Source organism: Apium graveolens, unplaced genomic scaffold (genome assembly GCF_009905375.1).
Source record: "Apium graveolens cultivar Ventura unplaced genomic scaffold, ASM990537v1 ctg8932, whole genome shotgun sequence".
In the NCBI taxonomy this organism is placed as follows: domain Eukaryota; kingdom Viridiplantae; phylum Streptophyta; class Magnoliopsida; order Apiales; family Apiaceae; genus Apium; species Apium graveolens.
In genome coordinates, this window is record NW_027421590.1 from 59,435 (window position 1) to 66,429 (window position 6,995).

At 37.9% G+C, this 6,995-nt stretch overlaps 1 pseudogene; it reads left to right on the forward strand.

The window, feature by feature from the left end:
- The first annotated feature begins 3,661 nt into the window (after positions 1-3,661).
- Positions 3,662-6,709, forward strand: LOC141705494 (LRR receptor-like serine/threonine-protein kinase RPK2; annotated as a pseudogene).
- Positions 6,710-6,995: the final 286 nt, after the last annotated feature.

The window sequence follows — 6,995 nt, forward strand, 5'->3', positions numbered from 1 at the left end:
GTGGCAGTAGTTCAACCCTCAGGAAAGCAAATTCAGGCAAGTAACTCTCATTACTTGTGTAAATGATTATAAAGGAAATGTTGTTCATACCAATGTAGAGTATTGAACTGTTTAAGCATGAAACCCTTATTTTATGAGACCCTTGCTTTATGAAACCCTGATATTGATTTAAAGAATTCCCTGTTCTTGATAACCTGTTATTGATAAGCCTATTGATTTCACTCATTATAATCTGACCTTTCTGTTCAAGTTAGCTATAATGCCATGAATCATATTGAACCTATTGATTATCTTGGTTAACCCTGTTTAATGATATTCTGTTTCTCTTGATCACCCTATTGATCTCTAAATCAATGTTTCTCCTTCTAATTTGGTGCCTTGATATCCTTGACACAGAATTCTTGTGAATTGTTCTTGCGTATCTTTGATTCACTCCCTGAACTTTGCTTCTTTAAAATCTGATTTAAGAATGAGTTTCGACTTGAAAGAGTCCGAATGATTTCAAATGCTGGTAATGATAAAATGGATTTTAGAAAACCTATTTGCTTTTCCAACTCAAGGTTTTCCGAATGAATTCCTGATGGATTGGATGGAGACGTAAGAGGCTAGTGGGACTAGTCCAGTCATGGTAAGAGGCTAGTGGGACTAGTCCAATTTAAGGCTGAAATTATGCCGATTGGTACCTTAAAGACCGGAATGGAGGTCGATACGGGCTGATCACCCGTATATAATGAAATGGAAAGATAAAGTGATCCAATCAAGGGTTCTAAGTGATATTTAAAAGGGAACTGAAACTTTTTATTCAGTAAATTGATTTTTGAATATGAAATGGATTATATTGTTTTGAAAAGAGTTGGTAATGTCATTGTGGAGCTTAAGGCTCGAGAACCCTGATTCTTGAAATTATTGATCATATGATTGATTCTATATCTTGAAATACTGTTGCTTTCCTCTATCGAAAGATCTATTTTGATCCTATAATGATTTGTGATGAATGTCGGCTCTCGTCCTGCTTCGAGCCTTGTTCCTTGAAAGCCCCTACTATTCTTCAGATACCTTTCCTTAACCCAAAAAAAAATGGAAATCTGCCACCTAGATTAATTAAAGTAGAATGCCCTAGTCTGTTCAAGCATATTGTGATTTGATATTGTAGAACTGCTATATAGTTACTTGCTGAGTTTTATACTCATTTGTTTTGTCTTAATCTAACCATGGCAGTTAAGCAAGAAGATGGCCAGGCTTAGGCGCACTGCTCGTAAGAGCGTACCTGGTGGTCCCTACCGTGTTGAGGGCTTCCGGTTGCCAGAGCAGGTAGTGGTTTTTATGAGTGAGCTCGCGCCTAGAAGGAGGTGTATAAAGATACAATGGGTTATTTGTCGGTTCCCAGCCGGAATCGATATTGTTTATTTAATAATATTTTGGGTTTGTAAGTTATATTTTATGATTGGTAGTTGTAATCTTATCTCATACTTTATCCTGTTGATCCTGTTAGTAGTTAATCGGGGTTATGCATATTTAATTATTAGAATAGAGGTGTGTGAGTCCTCATTTCCTAACCCCGAGATTGAGGGTTGTCACAGTTAATGCAGCACCCATATGGTTGATTTGATCGTGCACATGGCATCTGTCCAGTAAGTGGGGGATCGTATTTGCTTGCTTGGGATAAAGCGGCTTGCTCATCTTGTCCTCTGCAGTTGTTGAGATATCTAAATAATGGGAATTTATATGGGCCCTTGCTGTCTTGTGTAGAGAGGATTTGTGTCTCATATTTGAAGAGTGTTCAAAACAGGATAGTGAAAAAAAAATCTTTCAATTTTCATTAGACTGAATGTCTCAGTTGGTTTCTGGAGAATGTAATAGTTTAGATTTCAGATCATATGTTTTACTATTTTGGTTGACGTTCTCAGACAACAATTACACAATTAGTGATGTAAAACTTACACATTTGATCTATAAACTTCTTACACATCACTTTCAATTAAGAAAAGCTGATGTCAAAAAAGATAATGTATATCACTTTAAGGTAAAAAACTGATGTCAAAGAAATCCAAGTTCAAGTTTAAATGAAATATAGAAATCACTTTGTTTAAGATAAAACTGATGTCAAGTAACATTATAAACATCACTTTTAACCAAACAAAACTGATGTCAAAAAATACAATGTACATCAGTTTCAGACAAACAACTGATGTTAAAGACTAACATGTTCAAGTCCTAAATGATACATAGACATCACTTCATTCTAGAAAACACTAATGTCTATACGCTAAATTAGACATCACCTTTCATTAAAGAAACAGATGTTTAATATGTCATTTTACATCACCTCTGTTAAAATTATCGATATTTTTGTGATAAAAAACATAGCTCAATATATGCTTAATATGTTTTAATAGGTGTAATTTAGTTATTAAATAATTTTGTTATAGCATTTTTTGTAAAAAATCATCACCTAGACATCAGTGTTTTTCAATAAAATTGATGTTTTTGTGACAAAAAACATAGCTCATGATATGTTTAACATGTTTAATTAGGTGTAATTTAGTTATTAAATAATTTATTTATAGCATTTTATGTAAATAATCAACACATATACATTTGTTTTTTAACTAAAATCGATGTCTAATCGAGTATAGACATCGGGTATTCACCGATGTCTAGAATAGACATCACCGACGTCAACATCGGTTGGGAAACAGCATAGACATCGATGTCTATGGATTTTTTTTCTTGTAGTGTATATTTACATCAACAAAACCAATTAAAACACCCCGCATTAAATTATCTCCATTCCTGTGCATAATAGTCATCGTCTTACTGTATAATTCTCAGTCATTCCTGGGAAACTTCCAGGCCAGTGCTAGATGTAGATGGTCAAGAACTACAAGCCGGTGCAAAGTACAAGATGCACAGGTGGAGGATATGGCGGTGGCCTTGGCCTCTAGACGGGACAGACCCTTTTTATGCGTCGGAAGAGATCATGAACAAGCTAATGGCCTACCGGTAAGTGTTTACCAGTAAACTAAAAAAATGGATGCCAATTTAAGTTTGTCTAATGATATGAATATTGTGTAGAACAATAGAAAGAACAAAAAAGACCCCCAAAATTTTCAGCCAGAACATGTCAGTGATGTTGTAGATATGCTAACTTCATCTTTGCTGGGCCTTCCAAGTCCACCAACGTGCTGGAAATGATACTTGAAGCAATATGAGTTCTTGAAATAGAGCTATCTTAATAGCAACAGGGCCTTGCACTTTTTTTTTTCTGGGCATACACATTAAGCACCTAAAATTTACAGGTGTGACTTATTTTAATTGGCTTTGAATTTTAATGATGATTGGCTTCTGCTTTTACAAAGTCTACACTATTCAAAATGAACCAAATTTATAAATTTAGTCATTGATAAATACTTTTTCTGTTCCTTTTTAGTTGTCAAATTTGATTTTCGAGTGGTCAAATTAACCAAATTTTAACGGAAGTTTATTAATATTTTTATAATTGAATAAAATAAAAAATTATATAATTGAAAAAATATTCAATCTACTTTAATATATAATTTTTAGTTTTTTACCGGCGGTGGAGGTAATTCTGGTTCTTTTCTTGTGATAAGTATGCTAAGTTTTCGATATATGGTTTCGGGATTAGAAGGGCTTGTAGTGGTAATAGTGTTGTGTAAGTGGTAAGATTTCACCTGGTGTTGTTAAGTTAAGTGAGCTTAGGGAATGGCCTTTTAATGGGTTGAGTGGCGAAATTCCGGGGGGAATTTGGGGGATGGAGAAACTCGAGGTTCTTGATCTCGAGGGGAATTCGATTGGAGGGGTTTTGCCTAGTGATATTAAAGGGTTGAGGAATTTGAGGGTTCTTAATTTGGGGTTTAATGAGATTGCAGGGGAGATCCGAGTTCGTTGTCGGGTTGTGGGGGATTACAAGTGTTGAATTTGGCAGGGAATCAGTTTGAATGGGACAATTCCGGTGTTTTTGGGAAAGTTTGGGGATTTGAGAGGGGTTTATTTGTTGTTTAATAGGCTTAGTCGACAGATTCCCCCTGAGATTGGATTTAGCTGTCGGAAACTGAGCATTTGGAGCTTGCGAGTAATTATCTTGTCGGAGGGATACCTAGCAGTTTGGGTAATTGTAGCATGCTGCAGTCACTTTTGCTATATTCGAATATTCTAGAAGAGGTAATCCCTGTGGAACTGGGACAATTAAGTAAGCTTCAAGTGTTGAATGTTTCAAGGAATAGTTTGAGTGGAATGATACCCCTGAACTTGGAAAGTGTTCTGAGTTATCTGTTGTAGTGTTCTCAAACTTGTGGGATTCTCTTAGTGGTGGTGCTGAGTCGGAATCTGATCTGTTGCCGACTTCTGGTCATATGGAATTTAACTTTTTCAAGGAACAATTCCCACAGGAATTGTTACTCTTCCGAAGCTCAGATATTATGGGCACCAAGAGCCACTTTGGAAGGAAAACTTCCCAGTGATTGGGGTACTTGCAACAGCCTGGAAATGGTGAATTTGGCCGAAAATTATTTCATGGGAGAAATTCCTGTTGGTCTAACCAGATGCAAGGGCTTGTACTTCTTGATTTGAGTTCAAATAGGCTGACAGGGGGCCTTGTCGGGAGTCTTCAAGTTCCTTGTATGACCCTGTTCGATGTCAGCAGTAATTTTCTGTCTGGTTCTATGCCCTTGTTCAATTCTAGTGCTTGTCCTCTTATTCCTTCAATAAGCCATAAGCCTTTTGAACCCTACACTCCCTCAACCGCATATGTTTCATTTTTTCGCATATGGAGCTCGAAATGCAACTTCAATTCCATCATTTGGAGATGTTGGTAATCTTGCAATCTTGCACACTTCGGTGGCAACAAACTTTACTGGTTGATCTCTCTCGGTACCAATTTCGCAAGAGAGATTAGGTTCACATACTGTTTATGCATTTCTAGCTGGCCAAAACAAGATGAGTGGACCAATTCCGGGTGGATTATTTGGGAAGTGTGGAATGTTGAAGGCTTTATTGTAATGTCAGTGGAAATGAATTTACCTGGTCATTTCCTCCACAAATTGGTTCAATGTGCAGGTCTCTCATACATTTGGATACCTCTAGAAATCAGATTGCCGGAGCAATTCCTAATTTTGGAGGTTTGGTTTCTCTTGTTGCTTTAAATTTGAGTTGGAATCGGTTACAAGGTGCGGTTCCTGCCAGTCTTGGTCAGATCAGTAATCTTAAATCTATTTCTTTAGCCGGCAATAACCTTACTGGCCCCTGTACCTGCGAGCTTATGGAAGCTGCAGTGTTTAGAAGTGCTTGATGTTTCTTCGAACTCTCTCTCTGGGGAGATTCCAGACACTGTTGTGCATTTGACCAACCTCACACTCTGCTGCTTAACAACAATAATTCTCTGGTCAGCTTCCCCCTGGTTTGGCAAATGTGACTACTCTTTCAGTGTTCAACGTGTCTTTTTAATAAACCTATCCGGGCCGGTCCCCCTAAATAGTAACTCAATTAAATGTATGATCTCGTTGGGAACCTATATCTGCAAGCCCTGCCGTGTGTTACTCTTTGTCAGGATCATCTTCAGATACAACAAGGAGGAAATTTCGAAACATGATGCTGCTTCCCCTTCTGTGAGCCGAAAGCAGCAAAAGAGTAGCCAATAATGGTTTCAACTTCGATCGAGATTGCATCCATAACATCTGCATCAGCTATTGTATCAGTTTTGCTTGCTCTAATTGTCCTGTTCTTTTACACCCGAACAGTGGCATCCAAAGACCAAGGGTTGGTGGGTCTATCAGAAAGGAAGTTACTGTATCACTGATATAGGGGTTCCTTTGTCCTTTGAGAATGTAGTGCGGGCCACAGGAAGTTTTAATGCAAGTAATTGCATAGGGAATGGCGGTTTTGGAGCAACCTACAAAGCTGAAATTTCCCCGGGCGTCTTGGTGGCTATAAAACGGCTTTCAGTTGGACGTTTCCAAGAAGTCCAGCAGTTGATGCAGAAATCAAAACACTAGGCAGATTTGCGCCATCCTAATCTCGTTACCCTAATTGGCTATCATGCAAGTGAGACAGAGATGTTTCTGATTTACAATTATTTACCTGGAGGTAATTTGGAGAAATTTATTCAGGAAAGATCTACAAGAGCAGTGGATTGGAGGATACTTCACAAGATTGCTTTGGACATAGCACTGGCGCTGGCATATCTGCATGATCAATGCGTGCCACGTGTTCTACATAGTGATGTAAAGCTAGCAATATATTGTTGGATGAAGACCTTCAATGCTTATTTGTCCGACTTTGGATTAGCTAGACTCCTTGGAACCCTCAGAGACCCATGCTACTACTGGCGTTGCTGGGACTTTTTGGATATGTAGCTCCGAGTATGCAATGACTTGTCGTGTTTCTGACAAGGCTGATGTCTATAGTTATGGAGTGGTGCTGCTACTTGAGTTAATTTCGGACAAAAAGCCTTAGATCCCTCATTTTCTTCATATGGTAACGGTTTCAACATTGTTGCTTGGGCATGTATGCTTTTGCGGCAAGGACGTGCCAAAGAATTCTTCACAGCAGGATTATGGGATGCAGGTCCGCATGATGATCTGGTTGAAGTGTTACACTGGCAGTTGTATGCACTGTCGAAACTTTGTCTACGAGGCCAACTATGAAGCAAGTTGTTCGGCGGCTGAAGCAACTTCAAACGGCGTCATGTTAGCAAGATAGGAGCAACCAGCTGATGACATAGTGATTAGTAGGATCTAAGCACAGCCAGCAAACTGTATGTTATAAATATCAATATAATCAGCTGATGGGCATATGTGAAGCAATTGTGTAGGCTTTTTATTTATTTATTTTTTTGGTTAATGAATGTTTGAAATTTTGAAATAATCATGTAGAGTTGTATTGTTTCATAATATCAGATTTAACTTGATCCGCAGTTATAGATTGTCCAACAAGCATATTACTTTTGTGCTTTTTTTTTTTTTGGTTCGTAGTTAGCT